The sequence below is a fragment of the Heptranchias perlo genome, chromosome 40 (assembly GCF_035084215.1).
Source record: "Heptranchias perlo isolate sHepPer1 chromosome 40, sHepPer1.hap1, whole genome shotgun sequence".
Taxonomy (NCBI): Eukaryota; Metazoa; Chordata; class Chondrichthyes; order Hexanchiformes; family Hexanchidae; genus Heptranchias; species Heptranchias perlo.
The window spans coordinates 10014307-10041946 of NC_090364.1; the positions used below are offsets into that span (position 1 = coordinate 10014307).

The 27640-nt window shown below is 44.5% G+C and overlaps 1 long non-coding RNA gene across 1 annotated transcript in view; it reads right to left on the minus strand.

Annotated features, from left to right (window-relative positions):
* Positions 1-1958: 1958 nt before the first annotated feature.
* Positions 1959-27640, minus strand: part of LOC137305373 (uncharacterized) — a 65215-nt gene continuing 39533 nt past the window's right edge. Inside the window, exon 3 of the long non-coding RNA XR_010958705.1 lies at positions 1959-3629. This is a non-coding gene — a long non-coding RNA (uncharacterized lncRNA). The remainder of the gene's footprint in view (positions 3630-27640) is intronic.

Below are 27640 nucleotides of genomic sequence, written 5' to 3' on the forward strand. Positions count from 1 at the left end.
AGGAGAAAGGTGGGGGGGTGGTGGGAATTGTAAAGGACGTGCTGGATGGGAGGGGGAGAATCAACATGGTATTTTTCAAATTGAACATTTCCAGAAGCACTATCTTTTCTTCTATTTACATGTCATCAAAAGAGGTGATCAGCTCCTAAGGGCAATATAAGGGCTACTGAGACCAGTGGAACAGCTTGTGGTCACTGGCCCTTCCTTAACCAAAAGGTCCATTCACCGAGTAAATGCCATCAACAACAAGATCACAGTGTTCCCACCATCATGGCCCCTTGGGATTATGGAGATGAAAAGCCAGGGTTTCAACTCCTGCTTTTTATCCCATTACCTTGCTGGGGAGTCCATGTATGTGGACAATCCAACCTCCATTTATCTGATGGCAGCTCAGATCTGGATTTTCCTGGGTCCCTCTGTTAGGTCTCCAGAGTCAAATTCCCTCTCTTGTAGCAACGGGAAGTGCAGGTCTCTCGTTTTCAACAGAAGGGAAGGCACGAAGTAAAATGAACAGAGGAGGCCCGCTTCAGTCAAAGGGTCTCCATTCGAGAGTCAGATCCCTGAGAGACCCCTCAGCACAATATAAAAGTGCTTAAATTTGCGAACCATGGCTTCAAAGCAATGACAATATTTTTTCTCTCTTCCTTCGGCTGCAGAGGTTGTCGTAATATAACTGGTGAACTTTCCGCAGCACCAGGAACCCGAGGTAATGTCGCAACCTGGTCAGTGACACAAACTCAACATAAGTCATATCGCTGGGCTTCAAAATCCACCGCATAGCACTCCATCTCCATGAGAGCAAGTAAGACAACAACAACTTGCATTTATGCAGCGCCTTTAATGTAGTAAAACATCCCAAGGCGCTTCACAGGAGCGATTATCAGACAAAATTTGACACCGAGCCACAGAAGGAGATGGCCAAAAGCTTGGTCAAAGAGGTAAGTTTTAAGAAGTGTCGTAAGGGAGGAGCGAAATGGGTTGACAATCCAAGAAAGGGACTGAGAAAGGAGAGAAACGCCAGGCAATCATTCAATAGTGGCCGTCCACCTGGCACCATACCTTGCTCCAGTGGCAAGGGGACCCACCTTATTGTGGGTCTTGTGGCCAGGTTTGCCGACTTCACTTCTGCTTGATGTGTGATGGAGAATGGCAACAGATGGGAATGTGAACAGGGACAGCAGCACCGGGAAGCCTGGTATAACACGGATCTGTGAAGTAAAAGTACCCTTTGAGACTTTGCCACCAACATGTAAAGCCAGCCTCGGATGTGCCTAGATGTGGAGTTAGTCCAACCAATGGACTATTAAACTTTACTGGTACTTCAATATAAGTCAATGTTTCCATGTTATAATCATCAATGTCAGATACATCACTGCTTTGCCAACTTGATATAAATATCCTCAAACTCTCCTCGTTGTTTTTTTTCTGTGAAAATTGTTATATTTGTTTTCCAAATTAATGCTTGGCAAATGACTTGTCCTTAAAATCTATGCCTGAATCTGTTCAGATTTCAGTTTGGAAATTGCCGTGACTGGGGCAGAAGTCCTTTCAATGAAGGAAACCGTTGCTATGGTGACATTTGAGAGCTTCCGAAGGTGCTTAAACTCCCAAATGCCAAGGGGCTGCATTGCAACCGGAGGAGGTCCTACCAATAATAGCTTAATAGAACTTCCTTTAAGGTGGACACTAAATGGACCTGACCATCACATCCAGTGGCAATGCTCGACCGGGACCCCTAGGAAGGACACCCACTGCCACTGGAGGTGAACTTGTAACTTTGGAAATCTTCACAAATTTAACAAATAGATAAAGAAGTACAACCATCACAAATATGAAAAATAAGTAAGGAAAAGGTGATTCTGACAGTGAGTGTTTGTTCTGCAAAGTTCCTGTACCTTTAAGATCTCCACTTTGCAAATTTTTCAAAAAGCCTCTTTATTTCCAAACACGTCTGTAATTAAGAGGCCTCCTGTATAAAGCTCAGAGGATGTCTTTTCCATGAAGAGTATGCAATCTCGTAACATCAGCCTAGAGAATCCCCAAAGAGGAAAATCTCTCTCAGAGATCAGGATTGAGTTCATTTATTTTTTAAAGAAAGATCTTGATCAGTTAAGACACAGGTCAACTGCACTCAAGCCAATGGATCTATTCCACACGAAATGCTTGAGGTGAAGATATTAAGGATAGAAGTGGGGGCAGAGGAGAACTGAACTGGCCTCGCCCTTCCCTATCGCTGTAACCTCCTCCAGCCCTACAACCCTCCAAGATCTCCACGCTCCTCCAATTCTGGCCTCTTGCGCATCCCCGATTTTCACCGGTCCACCATTGGCAGCCGTGCCTTTAGGTTCTAAGTTCTGGAATTCCCTCCCTAAAACTCTCTACCTCTCCCTCCTCCTTTAAGACGCTCCTTAAAACCTACCTCTTTGACCAAGCCCTGTCCTAATATCTCCTCACATGGCTCGGTGTCAAATTTTGTTTGATAATCGCTCCTGTAAAGCACCTTGGGACGTTTTACTATGTTAAAGGAGATATATGAATGCAAGCTGCTGTTGTTGCACAGTGCATACAAATAAGGCCCTGTCATCTCTGGAACCTGGGTTCAAATCCAGCCCAGATGGTTGACATACGTCGATCAGCTTAAGGGGCCATTCAATAGTGGCCGTCCACCTGGCACCATACCTTGCTCCAGTGGCAAGCGGACCCACCTTATTGTGGGTCTTGTGGCCAGGTTTGCCGACTTCACTTCTGCTTGATGTGTGATGGGGAATGGCAACAGATGGGAATGTGAACAGGGGCAGCAGCACTGGGAAGCCTGGTAGTGAAATGAGTTTGGCCATCTTGATGCAGTTGGTGCAAGTCCGCAGTACATACTGCCCACAACTGCACATTAATGAGTGACCGTACCAGGATAGCTCGTGCGGGAAATGGAAACATCAGTAAGGAGCTGGGAGTACTTGATACTTGCACTAGGGAGGAAACAAATTGGAACAGTCTTCCCTTCTCCAGCGCTAACAACAAAATAGAACAGAGAGGAATTAAATCAATGTGCTTCCTGCTCATCAAAGAATGAGTAATGCATCTTATTAAGATGGATATAGTTACATGTCCTTTCAGAAGCTCCTTTGAGTTAACCGCTGCTCAACTGGAGAAACATTACGCAGTCTGAGGTTGATGAAAATCCGCAGCGTATGGTTCAGCCTTTCTAAACAAACTGTTCCCTTCTTTTCTTCCCTTCACTGACTCCTGTATATCCACAAATCGAATAAAAGACAGCTTTAGGGTATGTTTTTGCACCCATCTGGAAAATAAAACACAATAAACATATTGTGCTTTACGAACCCCTGGCTCTCTCTTGCATGAAGATTTTTAAGAGATGGCTTTTTTTTTTCTTTCCTTAGGTCAAACCAGTCTTTCAGCTGTTTAGGGTCAAAACGATAGTCCCGAATTCTTCCAAATTCACTATCAGCGGTCAGATTTAAGGATGCTTTCTGAACTAGGCCAAAGGCTTGCACCGATCCAAATTAGCCCATTCTGACAGGCATTTTTCCAATGAGTCTCAGGTAGGGTTGCCAACCCTCCAGGATTGCCCTGGAGTCTCCAGGACTTGAAGATTCATCTCCAGGACACTGCTGCGAACAACCCAAGACAAACATCACAGGGGCATTAAAACATTGTGGTTTCCTAAAATTTTCTTTGAACACTTTTGTTTATTAGTAATAAAAAATATCAGACATGGGAAAAAAGGCTTTTTGACTGACAGTCAGGAATCATCCAATTGGTTAATGAAGAGTTGATTCGCTTTCCAATTGGTGGGAAGGCAGTGCGTCGAGTATGGGCGTGTTGGACGACCAATGGCAGGAGCGTGGGGGCGGGGTGTTTGGAGGCAGGAGGTCATGTGATGAGACCTCCAGGAATATGTCCAATCAGTGTTGGCAACCCTAGTTTCAATTCAGATGTTTCTGTCCCGGATCGGGTTTTCTTTTCTCTTCCTCTTTTAGACCTGTTTCCCCTTTTCCCACTTCTTGTGTGAGCAGCTGGAGTTTCATTGCCGACCGCCTGCGTCTTCCACAATGATTTGGGCCTACGTCGGCACTGCTCACCTCAAGCCTCAAAAGCTCTCCTATCCTCTGGCGTTTTAAATGGTCCTTAAATTACCCTGTGATTCATTGTGCGTTTATCCCTCTGCATATGGGCAAGGTTTCAGTGAATGTGCAGAAGAGATTACAGGGCGATTCCATCCATTCCACACCTGCACCCACCCCCCGCCAACCTGCGCGATTTGGGGTTTGGAAACATTTGAAGTCCTTTTCACCTTCTACGCCTGGGCAGTAATCTAGCGCAACAGATCGCCCTCCCCATTGGAGAACCCGCTTGCTTTTCATTCCGTTGATCTCAGTGAGGGTCAAAACGGGGCAGTTTCTATAACGGGCAGGCGATCCGCTCTGCCAGATGACTGCCCAGGTGGTAAAGCATTGTTTTATCATGCCACCTCTAGGCCCACAGATAAAGCATGGCGACTTGGGCAAGGCACAGGAGGGCTGTCGGTCTGCACCCAGAATGAATTGCTGCCTTCAGAACAGGAGGGGGAAACACCTGAAAATTTCTTAGAACGTACAACCATTCGGCCCAACTGGTCCATGCCAGTGTTTATGCTCCATGCGAGCCTCCTCCCACCTTACCTCATCTAACCCTATCAACATATCCTTCTATTCCTTTCTCCCTCATGTGTTTATGCGGCTTCCCCTTAAAGGCATCCATGCCTATTCGCCTCAACTACTCCCTGTGGTAGTGAGTTCCACATTCTAACCACTCTCTGGGTAAAGAAGTTTCTCCTGAATTGTCTATTGGATTTATCAGTGACTATCTTATATCTATGGCCCCTAGTTTTGGTCTCCCCCACCAGTGGAAATATCTTCTCTACCCAATCAAACCCTTTCATAATCTTAAAGACCTCTATAGGGTCAGCCCAGGAGCCAGGACCCTCAGCTTAAAGGAAAAGCATCTAACGATCTCCCTCCTCACACTGTGAATTGAATAGCTCATCGTCACATTCAGCTAGACATCAGCCCTGACAGAGCTGCTGAAGCATTACAAGGGGCCAGAATTTGCTGACAAAATAATGGGGAGGCTAATGGCGTTTGCTGTTATTTATGCGTGAACGGTACAGCAACTTCAGGCGGGGTGCAGCCGCACGATTAAGCGGGAATATCCAAAAGTTGCTGCCCGCTGCTCCACCATTAGCTTCGCGAAAATGGCATCTCGCCATCCGCCTCACCAACGGCACGCATTGAATGGCGTGAAGTTGCTGTATTTGCGCGGTAAATACGAACTAAACTCGCTGCAGATATTTAGGACGAGTAATTACAAGCGTAAGTACCCTTTTAATGATGTGAGAAGTGATAATCACTGCCAACAAACTCTCTGGCACCAAAATTAACTGTGGAGTCTCATTCCTTCAGGTTGTGAATTGTTTTAGGAAATTTGAAAAATGTCAAATTTAAAATTTTGTTTTCCTATTTTTCCTTTCTTTTCACTCTCTCTTAATCCAATCTTCCTTTCCCTCGCTTTATTTCTCTTTCTGTTCCTGTTTTGATGTTGAATTCACCCCCTTTAATTCACCCTCCTTCTCAGTCCTTCCACTGTTTATTTCCCAATCCTTAAATCTCCTTGGTTACGGAGATACCCAGTTGCTTGCCCTGTTCACTCAGGCCCCAGACGCCCTGTTTCCCTCGCTGCCCCGTTATCAGCTCGTACTTTCACCAACTTAATGGGCAAAAAATGATTTGAGCTGGAGGGTGCAGGGGCAAATCTAACTAACGGCAGATACCGTTAGATGCCCTGCTGCAGCGAAATCTGGCCCATTACTTTCCTTAAAAGCCACAACGCCCTGTAACTGCTTGCAGTCCTGAAGCTCATCCAGAAATCTGGCTGTTCACCAAACATCACATTTCAAGGAACAAATATTTGCTGAGGTGTCAGAATAGCGCGGCCACCAGAAACAGCGTGGGAAGAAAGTGTTCCTGAGCATTTCTCCGAGCTGAGTAGATGGGTATATAAAAAAGTGCTTATCCATCACTCAATGGTTAACACATTTCTTGATTAATTAGTTACGACATGTATTGAATCATAGATTGGGCAATCAATAATAATCATCGACCTTCACTTTCTTAATTTATTCATCCCCTTTTTTGCTATAAAGAGGTACTTATGTGCAGTAAAAGTGTCCTCAGGAGGTGCCTCGCCAGGACACTGTGTTGGCATGACGACATCTCTGGCCTACCACTCGTATTTAAACGACAAACGAGAGAGCAGGCATGGGAAGAATTTCTTGCTCCTCCCCAAAGGTCTCGTCCCAGTTGGGCTCTGGTCCCTCTTGCCCAAGCAGTCTTGTCGGGCTATTCTACTATGGGAGGGGGGGCTGCATCACAGCCAAGCACGACCATGCCCTTGCCTGACTTGTACGCAGGCAGGGTTTCTAGTGGGGGGTGACACCAGACAGTGATCTAGAGCAGGAACCCTGGCTGACTTCCCCCTCACTATTTCAATGGCACTAATGGGGAACCTCCACTACCACTTAGCTGAAATCAGTTGAGTCACTCGGAGCTGGCACTTTTCTGGCCAGTATAGATCCGAAATCCATTGGGTTAATTACTGAGCCAGCAATCGTTTCCGAAATAAAATTATGTGATAATCTATTATTACATTTAAAGAATTAGGTTATTAAAAAAAACAGTGCCTTATTTCCCTGTAGGAGCTCTGAGCCCATTAAGATCCAAAGGATGCTACACCTGGGAGATACAATTAATAAAAATGGCACATTTTAAAGGTGAAAGCCTCATTTATGACTTGCTGACCAGAAATTCCTACCTATCACCATTGTGATATAAATCTGGAAATCCAGACATGTGAATCTGCTACGTTGACGTTGGGAGTGAATTTCCTCAGGACTTGTCCCACTCAGCTGTCGTAACTTCAGTGAAAGCTTGGCATAAACCCTCGCCTTCTCACCTAAACAGGGTCTTTGCCAAAGTTACGATGAAGTGGCAGAGGTGCAGAGGAAATTCCAGCCATTGTTTTTGGAAATATAGACTTGGTCTTTTATCACACCTCTCAGAAACGTCTCGAGCTGCCGCATAGAATAAATTACTTTGAGGGGTGGTGACTGTTGTTATGTAGGCAACAACAGCAGCCATTTTGGACTCAGCAAGATCCCACAAACACCAGTGAGATGAAGGGCCATGAGTCTGTTTTTTGCTGATGTTGGTTGAGGGGGGAATGATAGCCAGGACATTGGGAGGATTACCTGCTCATCTTGAAATAATATTGCCATGTTTTGCGATCTTCTTGGCCATTTTTCAACAGAAAGGATTTGGAAGAAAGAGTTACTTTAAATGTAGTGTTTAGAAGCAAAGTATAATTATGCACATTATAAAAGGGATCTGAGAGGATAGATGGTTAAGATGCTAATGAGCTAGCTTTGATGTTGTTTCCTCATAGATAAGTAATAATAAGTAATTTGTTAGTTTGTCTTGATAATCAATAAACACCTCACACTCATTGTGTTGGGGAGCTGTTGGTCCTGGGTGCTTGCCAGGAACTCAGAAAGGCCTTCCCTTTTTGGCTGTGAACAGAGAGAACTGAAAGACACATACACAGGCAGCCAAGCCGAGGATTTTGAAAAACAATGATGCCAAGCGGTATTGCCCAGAAAACGACTGTGAGAAGGATGCAATGTGGGGGGAGTTAGACATTAGTTCGGCTAAATCAAGCAAGGCGACCCACAGATGTGGGGAAGTGTAGCGTATTCATTATTTTCCTATCCTTGGATAATGACAAGTTGTACCGATTGGTTGAATCTGACCATGTGGTGCTCTGTTTGTCATGAAATAAGGAAGCTTAATGATCTGTATCAAGCCTTGTCCCACTCGGAGTTTGCTTGGTCCACTTGATGAGATATTGAAGAAGTACGGATACAAAAGACATAAGTATCTGGTTCAGGTCACTAGCGAGTGCTATTGTTAAAACCCAGGGTTATGTTATCATGCATGCAGATATAGGGCAATGTGAGTCAGCTCCCAGAAAAGTAAGCCACTCAGATCACTTACTAATTGACACCATTGAACCTCAGAAGGTATTGATGGCAGACCCGGCAATACAGGTTAACAAGGCCATAAAAAATGCAAACAAAGCACTGGGGCTCATTTCTAGAGGAATAGAATTAAAAAGCAGAGAGGTAATGCTAAATTTGTATAGAACCTTGGTTAGACCATGCTTAGAGTACTGTGCACAGTTCTGGTCTTCACATTACAAGAAGGATACGGAGGCATTGGAGAAGGTGCAAAAAAAGCTTTACAAGGATGATACTAGAACTGATAGGATGTAAGTATCTGAAAGACTGAACAGGCTGGGGCTCATTTCTCTAGAAAAGAGAAGGCTGAGGGGTGACCTGATAGAAGACTTTAAAATTATGAAGGGGTTTGATAGGGTAGACGTAAAGAAGATGTTTCCACTTGTGGGGGAGACCAGAATTTAGAGGCCATAAATATAAGATAATCACTAATAAATCCAATAGGGAATCCAGGAGAAACATCTTTACCCAGAGAGTGGTTAGAATGCGGAACTTGCTACCACATGGAGTAGTTGAGGCAAATAACATGGATGCATTTAAGGGGAAGCTAGGTAAGTATAACAGGGAGAAAGGAATACAATGATATTTCTTTTATTCGTTCATAGGATGTGGGCGTCGCTGGCGAGGCCGGCATTTATTGCCCATCCCTAATTGCCCTTGAGAAGGTGGTGGTGAGCCGCCTTCTTGAACCGCTGCAGTCCGTGTGTTGAAGGTTCTCCCATAGTGCTGTTAGGAAGGGAGTTCCAGGATTTTGACCCAGCGACGATGAAGGAACGGCGATATATTTCCAAGTGCTGATAGGGTGAGATGAAGTAGAGTGGGAGGAGGCTCGTGTGGAGCATAAACACCGGCATAGACCAGTTGAGCCAAATAGCCTGTTTCTGTGCTGTAAATTCTATGTAATTCTATGTAATATTATTTAATGCAACGCCTTGATACACATTGAACACAAGTCTTCCATTTATTTATAGAAGCTAGAGAACCATAAAAGTTTACAACACAGAATAAGGCCGCTTGGCCCATTGAATCCTTGCTAGAGTAATCCAGAATGAATCCCACTGTCCCACTCTCTCCCCATAGCCCTGTATCTTCCTCTCCCTTAAAGGATGCAATGGTTTCTGCTCCAACAACTCTTGTGACAAAGCCACCGACTGTTTAAGAGAGATCCTGTGCTGTTGATATCCCATTGCTTGGTTGAAAGTACAGTACAATGACAAGAATAGTGTGTTATTTTATGTTCATATAGTCAGCAGTATACAGGATAACCAACGACACGCAGAAATGCTTTCTGTTTAAATTATTGGCAAGGCCCATTTCCATGAAAGGGCCCTCTGATGTTGACAAGTCTATTTTCCCCGTGAGTCTTACACATAGTTTGACATCTGCTAACAAAAGGCTGCCAAGTAGCTCCCAAAGTACTTAACTGGCGTCTGTCAGTGAATAGGGAAAAATAACTCATTTCTCAGCTTTTGTTTTTCATGGGTAGATAAAATGAGAAAAATGAATTAATGCTAAGGACCAGATTTGGTCTTGTGAATTAAATGGAAGTTGTTTGAGTACTAAGTGAAATAAGCTTGAGGCAGTTTCAACTGGATTCCTCGTGTCCACGAGACCCCAGCACAAAAGTGCAAATAGCTTGTCAGTGATAGGCACTAAATTGTTGCTCACACTCACTGGCCGGTTTGGGAAGTGGAAATGGAAAGCAGTTAAAAATGTATACGGGATCGTGGGCTTTAGAAATAGAGGCATAGAGTACAAAAGTATAGAGGTCATAATGAACCTTTATAAAACATTGGTTTGGCCACAACTGGAGTTTTGTGTCCAATTCTGGGCACCGCAATTTAGGAAAGATGTGAAGGCCTTAGAGAGGGTGCAGAAGAGATTTACTAGAATGATTCCAAGGATGAGGGACTTTAGTTACGTGGATAGACTGGAGAAGCTGGGGTTGTTCTCCATGGAACGGAGACGGTTGCGAGGAGATTTGATAGAGGTATTCAAAATCATGAAGGGTCTAGGCAGAGTAGATAGAGAGAAACTGTTCCCATTGGCAGAAAGGTCAAGAACCAGAGGACATAGATTTAAGGTGATTGGCAAAAGAACCAAAGGTGACATGAGGAAAAACTTTTTCACACAGCGAGTGGTTGGGATCTGGAATGCACTGCCCGAGGGGGTGGTGGAGGCAGATTCAATCATGGCCTTCAAAAGGGAACTGGATAAGTACTTGAAAGGAAAAAAGTTGCAGGGCTACGGGGATAGGGCGGGGGAGTGGGACCAGCTGGATTGCTCTTGCATAGAGCCCGTGCGGACTCGATGGGCCGAATGGCCTCCATCCGTGCTGTAACCTTGCTATGATTCTATGATTCTATGAAATGTCCCATCCACACAGAGGGTAGTGGAAATATGGAATTCCCTGCCCCAAAAGGCTGTGGATGCTGGCAGACAGTTGGAGCTTTTAAGACTTAGATCGCTAGATTGTTTTAGGTAAGGGTTTCAAGAGATACGGAGCTAAGGCAGGAAAATTGAGTTGAGGTACAGATCAGCCATGATCTAATTGAATGGTGGAGCGGGCTTGAGGGGCTGAATGGCCTCCTCCTGTTCCTATGTTCCTAAAAGGCAAAATGATTCAGTAGGGGGCGCTGGGGGTAATATATTAGCGTGGATTAAAGATTGATTAATGGACAGAAAACAGAGAGTAGGACTAAACAGATCATTTCGGGATTGGCAGGTTGTAGCTAGTGGGGTGCCGCAAGGATCAGTGCTTGGGCCTCAGCTATTTACAATCTATATTAATGATTTAGATGAAGGGACCGAGTGTAATGTATTCAAGTTTGCTGATGATACAAAGCTAGGTGGGAAAGTAAGCTGTGAGGAGGACACAAAGAGTCTGTAAAGGGATATAGACAGGTTATGTGAGTAGACAAGAAAGTGGCAGATGGAGTATAATGTGAGGAAATGTGGAATTATCCACTTTGGTAGGAAGAATAGAAAAGCAGAATATTATTTAAAAGGTGAGAGACTAAGAGATGTTGGTAGTCAAAGGGATTTGGGTGTCCTTGTACATGAATCACAGAAAGTTAACATGCAGGTACAGCAAGCAATTAGGAAGGCAAATAGTATGCTAGCCTTTATTGAAAGGGGGTTGGAGTATAAGAGTAAGGAGATCTTGCTGCAATTATATAGAGCTCTGGTGAGACCACACCTGGAGTACTGTGTACAGTTTTGGTCTCCTTACCTAAGGAAGGATATACTTGCCTTAGAGAGGTTGCAACAAAGGTTCACTAGATTGATTCATGGGATGAGAGGGTTGTCCTATGAGGAGAGATTGAGTAGAATGGGCCTATATTCTCTGGAGATTAGAAGAATGAGAGGTGATCTCATTGAAACGTATAAAATTCGTAGAGGGTTTGACAGGGTAGATGCTGAGAGGCTGTTTCTCCTGGCTGGCAAGTCTAGAACTAGGGGACATAGTTTCAAGATAAGGGGTCAGCCATTTAGGACTGAAGTGAGGGAAAATTTCTTCACTCAGAGGGTTGTGAATCTTTGGAATTCTCTACCCCAGAGGGCTGTGGATTCTTAGTCGTTGAGTATATTCAAGACTGAGATCGATGGATATGGGGACAGGGCGGGAAAGTAGAGTTGAGGTAGAAGATCAGCCATGATCTTATACAATGGTGGAGCAGGCTTGAGGGGCCGTATGGCCTATTCCTGCTCCTATTTCTTATGTTCTTATGTTCTAAGAAAGGGCCTCAAGATTAAAGGTCACCATTTTTTGCCCAGTCAAGAAAAAACAGGGTTGGTGGGGGGGGGGCGGGGGGAGCGAAATAGCTGGTGTCCTGAGGTTTATTTTGCTTATGATGAAAATTCTTTGAAAACTATTGATGTCTCCAGCCTTTTGGAAATTTTCAGAGGCCCGTCTCCAAGTGGCAGGCTTACCTGTACAGGTGACAGCCGTAGTCAAAGCAGCTTGTGGGGGTGGAGCAGAGGGAGCCTTACAGACGAGGGAAATTAATTAGTGCTGACTGGAAAAAGACAGCAGACGCACTGTGCTCATGCTTCATCTTAGCGAGCACAAATAAACACGCACACACACACGTATGAGTGCGTGAGTTTAATTGTGTTCACTAAGGTGAGGAATATGAGTACAGTTCAGATGTTTACACACACACTGTATGTTTATATAAGTACTGAGCTATGGCTCAGTGGGTAGCACTCTTATTTCTAAGTCAGATGTTTGTGGGTTCAAGCCCCACTCCAGGAACTTAAGCATATAAATCTACACTACTAATCCAGTGCAGTACTGAGGGAGTGCTGCACTGTCTGAAGAGCCATCTTTCAGATGAGATGTTAAATCAAGGCTCTGGTCGCTGTGAAAGAACCCATGGCCCTATTTTGAAGACGAGCGGCAGAGTTCTCCCCAGTGTCCTGGCCAATTTTTATCCCTCAAGCAACATCACTAAAAAAACAGATTATCTGGTCATTATCACATTTGCTCTTTGTGGGATCTTGCTGTGCACAAATTGGCTGCCTACATTACAACAATGACTGCACTTCAAAGGTACTTAAATGGTTGTAAAGCATTTTGGGACGTCCTGAGGTTGTGAAAGGTGCTATATAAATGCAAGTCTCTCTCTCTATATATAATTAATTAACACTGGAGTTTTCCATTTGACTTTGAAACGTTCTGTAGAATAGGAATTACAGAGTGAATCAGTGACATCTAGTGGAACAAAGTAGGTTCTGCAGCAGCATTCTTTTTCCATTACAGCAAAACCAACCATTCGAAGTGAAATCCTGCCTGAGGTCTACTTTCTCTCTGACAAATAATTACTCACCTTACAACGTTCCATGATATCCAGGGTGCGGCGAGTCGCGAGCAGGTTATCAGCTACAGAGCCACGAACGCTGGTTGGAAGGTTCTGCAGCTTTCGGCTATCTGAGACACCTCCAGCCGAAAGCTAAAGAGCCCTACAGAGGGCAGCCATTAGACTTGTTGGCATGGCAAGAGGTGGAGACCATTGTAGAGGGGGAACACCAAGAGGTGCAAAGGCTGAGCCGCTATTACGCAAATGAGATTATTTTTCAATTATTGATTGAGCAGAATTATTTTCCTTTTCTACTAGCCCCTGCAGTTGGGACTCCAGTCAGATGCTAATAAAGGAACACCATTATGCAACATTGACACATTAAAAGGTTGGGGTTTTTTCCTGTCCCGAGGAGGGACATATATTACTGGCATATCGATGAGATCTCTTCTTAATGACATGCATGGCAGGGCTGAATTCATTAGAAGCTAGAGGCATTGTGAAAGAGCACTTACTGCAATGAAAAGCTCCTCGTTGCTCATTAAGCTAATAGCAAGACGTCATAGCTGGGAATCTTTCCCAGCAATGTTTTACAATGGCCTGCTGCAGCGAAAGACCCCGACTGTTCTTCCGTACAGGGGTGTGCTTCGCTAATGACTTCACATTCTGGAGGATGGGATATTGTGCTTGGTAATGCAAGCTGCCTTTGTTTGCAGTCACGCAAACGATAACTTCGGCTAACACAGGACATGCACGCTCGACAAAGCCAGCATTAAAGTGGTGAAATCTTGCACCAATTTTGAATGAGAATCATAGAATCAAACAGCACAGAAGGAGGCCATTCGGCCCACCGTGTCTGCGCCGGCACTTTGAAAGAGCTGTCCAATTAGTCTCACTCCTCTGCTGTTTGTCCATGGCCCTGCAATTTTCTCCTTTTCAAGTGTATATATATATGATTCCCTTTTGAAAGCTACTATTGAATCTGCTTCCACCACCCTTCCAGGTAAGGCATTCCATTTTTGCCAATTATCTTAAATCTGTGTCCTCTGGTTACCGACCCTCCTGCCAGTGGAAAACAGTTTCTCCCCAACTACTCTATCAAAACCCCTCATGATTTTGAACACTGCGACTGAATCTTCCCTTACCCTTCTCTGCTGTAAGGAGAACAATTCCAGCTTCTTCAGTCTCTCCACATAACTGAAGTCCCTCATCCCCGGTACCGTTCTGGTGAATCTCCTCTGCACCCTCTCCAAGGCCTTGACATCCTTCCTAAAGTGTGGTGCCCAGAATTGGACACAATACTGAGGCCTAACCAGTGATTTATAAGGATGGACAATTAAAGGAACAAAAAAAGACTTGCATTTATATAGTGCCTTTCACAACCTCAGAACGGTGAAGTGCAATGAACATTACAGCCAATTAAGTACTTTTGAAGTGTAGTCACTGTTGTAGTGTAGGAAACATGGCAGCCAATTTGCGCACAGCAAGATCCCAGAAACAGCAATGAGTTAATGACCAGGTAATCTGTTATTTTCAGTGATGTTGGTTGAGGGATAAATATTGGCCCAGGAAACTCCCCAGCTCTTCCTCAAAATAGTGCCGTGGGATTTTTTACATCGACCTGATTGGTTTAACGTTTCATCCCAAAAGACTTTCCCAATGCTCTTCTTGCCGGCTTCCTACTCTCAACCATTTGTATCTCTGCTCCCTGTATCCTAACAACCACCATTCATCCCACTTCATGGCCTCGCCCCTCCCTATCTCTGAAACCTCCTCCATCCTACAGCCCACACCCCCCTCACCACCACAACTCTCTGTTCATTGCCTCTTGTGCATCCCCTCTCTCTTCACCCCACCATTGCTGGCCGTGCCTTCAGCCGTCTAAGCCCACACTCTGGAATTCCCTCCTTAAACCTCTCTGCCTCTCCACTTGTCTCTTCACCTTTAAGACCATCCTTAAAACTCATGTCTGTGTGAAATCTTTTGTTCACCCCTCCTAATATCTCTTTCTTTGGCTCAGCAGCCGTTTTTGTCTGATTACAACTTTGTGAATCACCTTGGAACATTTTTCTACAGTGGAAGTGCTACACAAATAACATATTCATTAGTTTGTTTAGGTAATTGAAGAAGATCGCATACCAATTATGTTTGAAAATCTTTTGATCCCTCTGTCTGTGAAGAGAGATAAATAGGGACAGGTTTTTTTGAAACAGAAAGGCTGTAGGGGCAATCAAGGCTTTTTAAAATACAGAACTGTGAAAACTTTAGGCAGGCTCATGAAGTCAGAAATGCTGAAGGAACAATTAGAAGACATTGGGCGCTAAATTGGACCGTGTAGAGCCCGTTGTTTCGGCGCTACACTGCCTCTCCGACATCCAAGATGGCGTCTTGGACGCGCACGCACGTTTCCAGTGTGACGTGCGCCAGACGCCATCTTGGTATAGGAGTTAGCGCAGGCACAAATACTGAACGCCATCAGCATGTAAAGTGAGGAGTAAATGGATACAACCAGTGTGCAACGCTGATTTAAAGTGATAAACACCATTTTGGGACTTAACACTCAACTCAACGCACAGTCTTAACCCCGACCATCTGAACATGTCTTAGAGTGCCTGGAGGACCCCCACCAGCGCTATTTAAAGGGACCATGCAGGATTTACAGGTTAGTGGCTGGATTATTGCATCCCACTGCCGTGACATTTGTAACTGTTTTTGGAGGTCTCCTATACTTGAATACTAGGACGTGGGGACATAGCCTAACATTTAGAGCCAGGACGTGCAGGAGTGAAGTTAGGAAATGCTTCTACACGCAAAGGGTGGGAGACATTTGGAATGCTCTTCTGCAGACGGTAGTTGATGCTCGCTCAATTGTGAATGTTAATTCTGAGATTGATAGATTTCTGTGAACCAAGGGTATTAAGGGCTATGGGGCTAAGGCGGGTATATGGAGTTAGGTCACAGGTCCACCATGATCTAACTGAATGGCGGAACAGGCTCGATGGGCTAAATGCCACTGCCACTTGCTGCCTCCTGATATGCGCCACCTTCTCCTGGAAGAAAGTGGGATGTGTGTCTGTGTGATGTGCCTGTCATGGTTGAATAGCTGCCAGTGTGTGAAGTCTGTGAGTTGTGGGTTGGCAGCTTGAAACAGCGGTAATGTATGAGGGTGAGATGAAGCGTCTGATTGGAAGAGTTGAGTACTCATGGAAAGAGTTTGTTGGTATGTGGGTGATGGGGTGTAGTGTGTGGAGCAGTGGATGCGGCTAGTGGTGCAGTTGGTTGGAGACGCCACTTGACAGTTGACCTCACTCACCTTGACCACTCATGTCAAAGCATTGAACTTCTTCCTGCACTGCATCCATGTTCATGCTGCTGTGCGCCTGGCATTGACTTCGTCCCCCGCTGCCTCCCACGGCCTTTTAGATATATGTCTGGAGGGCCCCCTGCACCACCACCCCTCCCCCCACCCCCGCGGATATAGGATGCCCCTCCTTCTGTCCACCTCTTGCACCAAAGTCTCTAGTGCATCAACAGATAACCTTGGTGTACGGACTCTCGCAGGCCTGGTACCAACTGAGATTGGCAGTTTGGTGAGGTCTGACATGCAGATTGGAGGACGTGGGATTTAATAGTGCGCAACCTTTATTCAATGTTTTAACATAACTCATCAGTGTGTAACTATTACGTGTCTGATGTCTGATCTCCGTTCAGACTCCATGCAGACAGTAGACTATTATTTTCAGCAAATAACAGGTACCAGCTACCTTTAAGAGATTTCGAAGAAACATCCTCCCTTTAAGAGATTGAACTCCCCCTGCTGGTGGAAAGTGCAAATTGCATTGATTCCACGTACAAGGCCTGGAATGGAATGCTGAATGCGGGTGAGTCCTCGGGCCGGCCGAAACTCGCGTTCTGTCTGCGCAGAGGTCATTGGGAACGGGGTAATAGCGCATCACGCTACCCGCGCCCAAAAATGGCCCTTCTCCAATTTTTTTTCTTCCCCCCCATCTTGTTTAAGTCAAGTAGGATGACCCACTGATGTGGGGAAGTGTGAATTTGATCTTCACTGTTGCTCGGTGTGTTCACTTGGTGTGAAATAAAACAACTTAATGGTTTCTATTAACCCTTGCCTCACCAAATGGCCTTTGGAGACTTGAAGAAGCGTTCATGTGAACGACATTCGTGAACCAACAGATCTCCCCCCTCACCCATACCTTTCAGCATCTTTCATTGAGTGTATTCTTCCATTCCTTGTTTTTTTCTCCAAAGATGCAATACCTCACACTTACACACATTAAATTGCATCAGTCACCTGTCTGCCCATTCTGCCAACCTGTCTGTCTTTTCCAGTCCCCCTCACTGTTTGTCGAACTTTTGCGGCAGCAGCACTTTTCAAGATTGTGCGGCCTATACCCGGGTCTAAATCATCTCTATAATACCGAGAACAAAGTGCATCCAACACTGATCCATGCTGCTACATTTACTCTTATACCAAAGGAACATAGGAGCATAGGTACAGGAGTAGGCCATTCAGCCCCTCAAGTCTGTTCCACCATTCAATTAGATCATGGCTGATCTGTATCTTAACTCCAGTTACCTGCCTTGGTTCAGTAACCCTTAATACCCTCGCCTAACAAAAATCGATCAATCTCAGTTTTGAAATTTTCAATTGGCCCCCAGCCTCAACAGCTTTTTGGGGGAGAGAGTTCCAGATTTCCACTACCCTTTGTGTGAAGAAATGCCTGAATTTTTCTCAAAATCCGTATATACGACAACTCCTTGCATTCCCTTTATTAGTCCAATTGGTCATTTCTTCAAAAAAAAACATTATGCCCAAGTCCTGGATTGGGGATTGAACAGCAAACTTCTGACTTAGAGGCTACTGACTGACATTTGATTGTAAGAGGATGAGGATTTCTTCCTCAATTTTCATCCCCTTTCCCCCCTTTTCTCCTGGAGATAGGGATAGAGTTCCACAGGCTACAGTAGGCCTGCCACAAGTGGCCATTCTTTATAGAGGAAGGCATCACAACTAAGGCTAATCTCATCCTTACTCAAAATCACACTGAAGGGTGTTGGACTTTTCAGTAACAATTTTAAGGAAACGAAAAGATTTGCTTGAAATCTGGATTAATTACCTGCCTAAAGGAGCTTAAAAGTATTAATTCAACAAAGGAACTGTTAGACTGACTGTTCAAGGTGGCATGCTGGGAAGGTTGGCCAAATTCGAAAAGTGTTATTCACTCTGTCTGGCCGGCAATGGAAAAGGAGGCCTTGAGAAATTGTGGAAAATGGTCGTTAACGCCAAGTGCTGTTTGGTAGCACCAATCTGTGGAAGCATGGGAAACTGAGAGAGGAAAGTTACTGAAAATAAGACCATAAGAGACCATGGGAGATAGAAGCAGGAGTAGGCCATTCGGCCCCTCGAGCCTGCTCCGCCATTCAATGAGATCATGGCTGATCTGATTTTTACCTCAACTCCACTTTCCCGCCCTTTCCCCATATCCGTTGACTCCCTTGCTGATCAAAATGAAAAGCTTGTTTATGTTAGCAAGAATGGTAAAAAAAGCCATTCTAAAGTGAAGGAAGGAGAAAGTCCACAGGGAGACTATGAGGACAGACCAGAAGAACGAGATGTCGATGGAGAATTAACCTCTCAGTCTCCCGAATCAGAAGAAATGGCCATTCTGAGTTTTGAGTTGTACTTCTAATTAAGGTTATATGAACCTCTACTTGTAAAACTTGTATTTTAATGTTAAAGAAACTAATTGTTAGAAAAATTTAAAGCCTTGGTTGATCTTACCTCTGATTATCCCAAAGAGTAAAGAGAGTTAAATTTAAAACCCTATAACAATTACTAGAAGGAGTCAGTGGAGACAAACAATTAAATGAAGGAAGTATATCTGAGTGACAGACAGGTGAGGGGTTTAATCCTACTTATCTCTGGTATTGACTTCGATATCTTTTATCTAAATTGACTTACATCAACCGAACATTTCTGAACAAATAATTTATTCAGTGCATTATTTCACTCTGAAAAGTAACAATTACAGGCCCAAACTTCACCAAACTCAAAAATCTTGTTGGTTCTTTCCTCTGGTTAATTCTGAGTGATGCAGTCTTCGTAGAAAGCACATATGGTAATAAGGAAGCGATTTTATAAGAAAATGGGAAAACACTTGACCTTTAGCAAAATTCTCTCATCAAAACAGAGTGAGTTACCATTTCCATATTTATAAGGATAACTCCTGGCTAGATGCCAACGAGATACTTGAGTAATAAAGAGCTTTTTGTCTGTCACCGAAGATAACTATCACTCTGAAGGCTGTGGTGCATATTTTATACTGAAATTACAATTTATGAATGAGTTTTGTTAATCTGCGTCTTTGTTTCATAAATGTCTTGCTCCCATTCATCTGTACACCCTATTAGTACCTTGTCCAAAGTGGATTTCTTTCTGTCTGACCTTAGACAGGGTGATCAGCTAGATTTTAAATCGTCGCACTTAATACCCATACGCACATCCTTTCTGAGATGGACAAATTAAGTACAATGTCTTCGGATGTGGAGAAGAGACAAGAAAGTCAGGAGAGAAAGAAGAGGGAGTGAGAGGAAACATGAGGAAACATTTTGTTCATGCAGCGAGTTGTTATGATCTGGAATGCACTGCCTGAAGCAGATTCAATAGTAAGTTTCAAAAGGGAATTGGATAAATACTTGAAGGGGAAAAAACATTTACAGGGCGATGGGGAAAGGGCAGGGGAATGGGACTAATTGGATAGCTCTTTCAAAGAGCCAGCACAGGCGGCGATGGGCCGAATGGCCCCCTCCTGTGCTGTACCTAAAAAAAGAGGAGAGAACGACAAAGAGTAGGAGAGAAGGAATGGGGGAGAGAGAGAGAGACTTAAAAATTACTAGCCACGTTACTGGGGTACGTCTTCAGACTCTCAACAATGCCAGTGAATAGTTGCCCTCAATTTTAATATTTTATTGGATTTTTTTCTCGTTCCAAGGAAGATGGTGATGAATGTGTCATGTCATAGAAAAACAAAAAGATAATGCAACCTACTGGTCCCTTTTAGCAGTTTTCACTGGACCTAATAGATCCCCCTTGCTTGTAACTGATTTAAGCAATTGTCAGCCTTCACTAAGGTTCAAGCAATAATGGTTTGAATTATTGCACGCCACGTTCACAGAGACCCCTCGGAGACTAGATCCTATAGATTGAAGAGCCAAAGGCAAACTAACATTTCAGCAAACCAAAGAAAAGGGTTCAATAAAAAGAAAGGGAGAGGGGGAAAGTTGATCAAGGAACGAGGTTGAATAGAACAAAAAAAGAGGAAAGGTTGAAAAAGACAAAATGAGGGGGAGAAAAGGAAGACAGAAGTAGAGAGAGAAAAGTAGATAGAGAAAAGGGGAGAGAGAGAAAGAGAAAGAAGAAAGAAATTGCATTTATGTAGTGCCTTTCACCAACCCACCAGAAACACCAGAACTTGGATACTGATCCCAGCCTCTTGCCTGATCGAGCCCACTTTTGGACGTGGCAAAAGCTGGACACCCAGCAACCAAAATTAGATGTGGAGGACAGACCTGAGGCAAATGGCTACAGCACCACTCCAGCCCTCCTGATTATACAGCAAACACTGGAGAAAGCCTCGAGTTCTATGGTTTCTAACCCGCAATTACTTGCAGGAATGGAAATAAAGTAACCATGAGTATTCTAGAATGCTGCAAAGTTTGTTTACAGGTCGTCCATATCAGAGTAAACAGCGCTGCAAATTAATTCAGGTATAATCGGGATTAAGCTCTGAAATTCCCTCCCCAAACCTCTCTGCCGCATTATCTCTCCTCCTTTAAGATGCTCCTTAAAACCTACCTCCGTGACCAAGCCTAATATCTGCTTATGTGGTTCAGTGTCAAATCTTGTCTGATAACGCTCCTGTGAAGCACCTTGGGATGTGTTACAACATTAAGGGCATTATATAAATGCAAGTTGTTGCTGTTGTTAATAAGGCTTTAAAATGATTTACCTGAATGAATGAGGTAATGTTGCATTAATGGCCATTCTTAAAAACTTAATTACTTTTACCTGGGGGAAGGGTGAAGAAGGGACAAACTGGAATCGCTGGGAGGGGGAGGGAAAATCCATTGGGACCAACAATTTGCCAATTTTTTGATAAATCTCAACCCCACCTGCCCAAGTGCTCAAGAAGTGGTAACAGGGCACTTAGGACATCATCATATGATTGGGCAGAGTCAGCATGGTTTTATGAAAGGGAAATTGTGTTTGACAAATTTATTAGAGTTTTTTGACGATGTAACTCGCAGGGTAGATAAAGGGGAACCAGTAGATGTAGTATATTTGGATTTTCAAAAGGCTTTTGATAAGGTGCCACACAAAAGGTTGTTACGCAAGATAAGGGCTCATGGAGTTGGGAGTAACATATTAGCATGGATAGAGGATTGGTTAATGGAGAGAAAACAGAGAGTAGGGATAAACGGGTCATTTTCAGGCTGTAACTAGTGGGGTGCCGCAAGGATCGGTGCTTGGGCCTCAGCTATTTACAATCTATATTAATGACTTGGATGAAGGGACCGAGTGTAATGTATCCAAGTTTGCTGATGATACAAAGCTAGGTGGGAAAGTAAGCTGTGAGGAGGACACAGAGTCTGCAAAGGGATATAGACAGATTAAGTGAGTGAGCAAGAAGGTGGCAGATGGAGTATAATGTGGGGAAATGTGAGGTTATTCACTTTGGTAGGAAGAATAGAAAAACAGAATATTTTTTAAATGGTGAGAAACTATTAAACGTTGGTGCCCAGAGAGACTTGGGTGTCCTGGTACAAGAAACACAAAAAGTGAGCATGCTGGTACAGCAGGCAATTAGGAAAGCAAATGGCCTTTATTGCAAGAGGGTTGGAGTACAAGAGTAAGGAAGTCTTACTACAATTGTACAGGGCTTTGGTGAGACCTCACCTGGAGTACTGTGTACAGTTTTGGTCTCCTTTTCTAATGAAGGATATACTTGCCTTAAAGGCGGTGCAACGAAGGCTCATTAGATTAATTGCTGGGATAAGAGGGTTGTCCTATGAGAAGAGGTTGAGTAGAATGGGCCTACACTCTCTGGAGTTTAGAAGAATGAGAGGTGATCTCATTGAAACATATAAGATTCTGAGGGGGCTTGATGGGGTAACGGCTGAGAGGTTGTTTCCCCTGGCTGGAGAGTCTAGAACTAGAGGGCATAGTCACAGGATAAGGGGTCAGCCATTTAAGATTGAGATGAGGAGGAATTTCTTCACTCAGAGGGTTGTGAACCTTTGGAATTCTCTACCCCAGAGGGCTATGGATGCTCAGTCTTTGAGTATATTCAAGGCTCAAAGAGGTAGATTTTTGGACTCTTGGGGAATCAAGGGTTATGGGGATCGGGCAGGAAAGTGCAGTTGAGGTTGAAGATCAGCCATAATCTGATTGAATGGCGGAGCAGGCTCGAGGGGCCGTATGGCCTACTCCTGCTCCTATTTCTTATGTTCTTATGTTCTTATTCCTTAATGTGTCAGCCTGTCTCAGTTGCTAGACCCCTGTACCTCTAAGTCATGAAAAGTTGCAGATTCAAACTCCACACCAGGACTTCAGCCCATAATCTGCAGAATTAAAGGGGTGCTGCCTTTTGGATAAGACATTAAAATGAAGTCCCTTCTACCTGTTCTGGTGAACATAAAAGATGCCACTATTCCTTAAACACTTATTCCACAACTCTTTGTGTAAAAGAGTTCTGATGCTTTGCACGCCTCACTTGCTCATTTTGAAATGGCTGGCATTAACGTTTCTCTTTTCCAAGGTGAATAAAATGAAGAGTATCGGGCCTTGCAATTGTTGACATGGACTGCAGTCAACCCGGACTGTGTTAGTCCTGTAGCAGTCAATCCTAGTCATGGCATGCATGAGGGCGAAGGTTTTAGTTTATGGAAGACTCTGCCTGCTTATCAAAAAAGTCCCTCGGCCGAGAGCACGTTGTAAGCCCTGGGAGAAAGCCCATAAAAGTAGCAGTGCCTTTGAGCGATTTGATTGCTCAGATTCTTGCTCCTGAGTTGCTGCTCATTGTTATTTACCAACTGAATCGAAGTGTCTTACATTTAGTCAATTGGATATTAGCTAAGTGTTCATTTCATTCATTCACTGATCTTGCCCTATGGGATGTGTGACACTTGTCGCCTTTGAGGTGCGAGTCCCTTGACGTCACACTTTCAGGTGTGCAGACTTTGAGTAGCTTGACTTGACGCACACGAGCTGGACGCCAGGTGGTAGAATTTCTATCTGTTACCTGATCTCTCGCTGAAACTTAGTCGGAAAGTCGGCAGGAAACCCGGAGTAATGGCGTAAATGGCATTTACACAGTGCCTCTCATATCCTCGGGATGCACCAAAGCACTTCACTGCCATTTTTGAAGCATAGTCACTGTTCTCATAGAATCATAGAAAGTTACGGCACAGAAGGAGGCCATTCGGCCTATCATGTGTCCGTGCCGGCCAAAATAGAGCTATCCAGCTTAATCCCATTTTCCAGCACTTGGTCCGTAACCCTGTAGGTTATGGCACTTCAAGTGCACATCCAAGTACTTTTTAATAGAGTTGAGGGTTTCTGCCTCGACCACCCTTTGAGGCAGTGAGTTCCAGACCCCCACCACCCTCTGGGTGAAAAAGTTTCTCCTCAGCTCCCCTCTAATCCTTCTACCAATTACTTTAAATCTATGCCCCCTGGTCAGTGATCCCTCTGCTAAAGGAATTAGGTCCTCCCTATCCACTCTATCTACTCCCGTCATAATTTTATACACCTCAATTAAATCTTCCCTCAGCCTCCTTTGTTCCAAAGAAAACAACCTCAGCCTATCCAATCTTTTCTCATAGCTAAAATTCTCCAAGGTTTTGTAGGAAAAGAGGTAGAGTTCATTTCTGCCACCTACAAATTAACTTCATATTATTTTAATTGCACAAGGTAATTTTAATCAGTTTTAGGGTGGCTCAGTCTCTTGACACTAAGTCACAAAGGTCATAGGTTCAAGTCCCACTCCAGATATGAGCACAAAATCTAAGCTGACACTCCCAGTGCAGGAGTGAGGGGGTGATGCACTGTTGGAGGTGCCATCTTTCTGGATGAGATATTACTTAGGAGTAGGCCATATGTTAAACCATGACCCTGCCTGCCCTCTCAGTTGGATGTAAAAGATCCCATGGCACCATTTCAAAGAAGAGTAGTGGAGTTCTCCCTGGCCAATATTTGTCCCTCAAACAACATCACTAAAAAAACACATTATCTAGTCATGATCACATTGCTGTTTGTGGGAGCTTGCTGTGTGCAAATTGGCTGCCTTTTTTCCTACATTACAACAGTGTTGGCTAGGGGCCTCTTTGTACTAAGCCAGTAACCGTAACCGGTGAGCTCCGGTCAACAACAGTGATTAAACTTCAAAAGTACTTCATTGGCTGTAAAGCGCTTTGGGACGTCCTGAGGTCGTGAAAGGCGCTATATAAATGCAAGTTCTTTCTTTCTTCTTGGCGTTGATTTTTGTGTTGTCAGAGTTTGTCAATGAAGAGATGGATTACCAGCACACTCGACAGTATTAATGCATGGCAGCATTCGCACTGCTGAACCGACCATGAACTCATTACTCCAACTTAATCACAAAACTAACTCAAATTGATTACTAAGAGCTTCTATGGCCAGCGTACGTTAGACGTAGAATAATTGACTGCTGGCAGTGAGTTACAAAGCTGCAGTTCAATCAGATCGGTCTGATCATGTCACAATCCATGAAAGTCAAACTGAACCAGTTTATGAACATCAGACGAACCCTGGGCTTTGAAATAACAGCCAAAGATTGACTGCCAAGTCGTGTTTGGCAGTGTTACTCTTAGCATTTTGTCTTGCTCCTGGATTGCTCTCAGGACACTAAGACCAGCCCACCACCAAGTGGTGAGGTGCAGGTCCCCCCTAGAGCGAGCTCCTTGATTTCCGTGGGCAGTTGGCAAATGGAGGTTGGATCATTCGCTGACCTGGGAGTGCTTCGTTCTGACAATGGAGACCAAAAGTGGAAAAGAATCGAATTCAACCTCACCACTTATATCCCTCACCTTATCAATACTCAGCTGGGGTATTGTGTTCAATTCTGGGCTCCACACTTTAGGAAGGATGTCAAGGCCTTAGAGAGGGTGCAGAAGAGATTTACTAGAATGGTACCAGGGATGAGGGACTTCAGTTACGTGGAGAGACTGGAGAAGCTGGGGTTGTTCTCCTTAGAACAGAGGCGGTTAAGGGGAGATTTGATAGAGGTGTTCAAAATCATGAAGGGTTTTGATAGAGTAAATAAGGAGAAACTGTTTCTAGTGATAGAAGGGTCATAATCAGAGGACACAGATATAAGGTGATCGGCAAAAGAGCCAGAGGCGACATGAGGAAACAGTTTTTTACGCAGCGAGTTGTTATGATCTGGAAGGCACTGTCGGAAAGGGCGGTGGAAGCAGATTCAATAGTAACTTTCAAAAGGGAATTGGATAAATACTTGAAGGGAAAAAATTTACAGGGCTACGGGGAAAGAGCAGGGGAATGGGACTAATTGGATAGCTCTTTCAAAGAGCTGGCACAGGAATGATGGTCCGAATGGCCTCCCCCTGAACTGTACCTTGATGAGAAAAACAAAACGGCTTTCAAAAAAAAGCCATGCATTTCTTTGTAGATGACACCGTGCTCTGCGATGATGAAATATAGGTTCACAGCAATGGCTCTCCACGTTGGAGTTCCCAATCTTGGACTCGTAGCCAGGCTAGTGAGGAAGATACCTTCTTTCCAACAGGAATGGAGGAGGGGAGGATGGGGGGATTTTTGTTTGGGGAGGAGTGCATCGCTAAGGCTCAAGGGCCTGTTACTAAAGAGCATTAACAAAGGCCTAGGAGCTGGATAACATCCCACCCTCTCAGCCAGACACAGCAGGAAAGAGAAGGAAGAGATAAAACTTTGAAAAAGGTGGATGACAAAATTAATGGAGGTGGCTGTTAAACTGCCTTTTGTTACAAACTTTGTGTTCACATCACAGTGGATTTGCCACAGACATTAAGTTGCCTCTTCCTGCTTCGTCAAGTGGTCTAAATGGTAACTCGCCAAGATTCACCTTGTGTTGAGTCTGAGGGGCAGAAATTGGTATGCGTTAAGCTTGTTTTTTGGGCATAAAATGGATGCAAAGCATAACGATCTAGCAGCGAGATGGTTTGTGGCCAATCTTCACTGGCATTGGTCCCACTGCTAAATTCACGGGGCCCATTTATTTAGGCATCCCGGCTGGATGCCTAAAACAGGCGTTAGGACTCTTCAATATATTAATTAGGGGCCTAATATGTGCTGAAGGGCCCCTTTTATAAAATTAGTTATCGATAGTGCTGGCCCTGCTCAGAATTCTTCAGCTGCCAACAGCCCCACCCCCGCTGTGGCCGCCAATGAAAAGCAAGTTGGGAAAATGTTTAAAAAGATACATTACTGTGGAACCAGGAGGAGCAGGAGTGCTTCCCCAATTCCACAGGGAGCAACCCCCTACCCCTCTCCGCACCCCGCCCTCTCCCGGGATTTACCCGAGGGCCGCTGCCAGTGGGGCAGACGGCCTAAATTGTCCTCCCCGTCGGGCGAGTTGCTTGTGGGGACGGAACCAATCCAATGCCGGCAGCTCGCCCCGAATATGCAGATGAGGCCTGAGGACCAATCTCTGTGGATCCTCGAGTCTCTCCGTTCAGGCGCGTGCTAGAATCATACAGCACAGGAGGAGGCCGTTTGGCCCATCACGCCTGTGCTGGCTCTTTGAAAGAGCTATCCAATTAGTCCCACTCCCCAGCTCTTTCCCCATAGCCCTGCAAATGTTTTTCTTTTTCAAGTATTTATCCAATTCCCTTTTGAAAGTTACTATTGAATCTGCTTCCACCGCCCTTTCAGGCAGCGCATTCCAGATCATAACAACTCGCTGCGTAAAAAATAATTCTCCTCATCTCCCGAAAACGGGCCGAGATTAGTTTCTACCCCGAATGTTAGTTCAGGCTAGGGCTGATATCCTATGGGATGGGATTGGATTGCTTCAGTACACCTACAACTACTGATCCCCAACCTCCCCGACAAACTCTCAAATTGTCAGCCTTGACCGACTCAAAAGGGCACAAGGTTCAGTCCCTAATGGAACAGCATGCGTAAAGCAAGAGATGACAATTCAAAACTGTCCTCCCCTTTATACTATAAGGGGTAGAAATTTTTCTGGGCCCATTTATAGGCCCAGACTCAGCACTCCGCGAGCAGCCTGCACCCGAACCAAGAGTGTGCCATGTGTGGATTAGGGGTTGCCAACCCTCCAGGATTGACCTGGAGTCTCCAGGAATTAAAGATTAATCTCCTGGGCACTGCTGTGAGCAAACACCCAGGGAGAAAAATCTTAGGGGCAACAAAATATTGTGTGCGATTTATTCATTTTTTTTGTACATTTATTAGTTATAAAAACATTGGAGACAGGATAAAAAGGTTGTTTTGACTGACAGTCAAGAATCATCCATTCGGGTAATTAAGAGCCTGTTTGCGCCGCGGGAAGGCAGTGCACTGAGGATGGACGTGTTGGGCGACCAAAGGTGGGAGCCTGGGGGCGGGGCAGTTGGAAGTGGGGGGTCGTGAGGTGAAACCTCCAGGAAT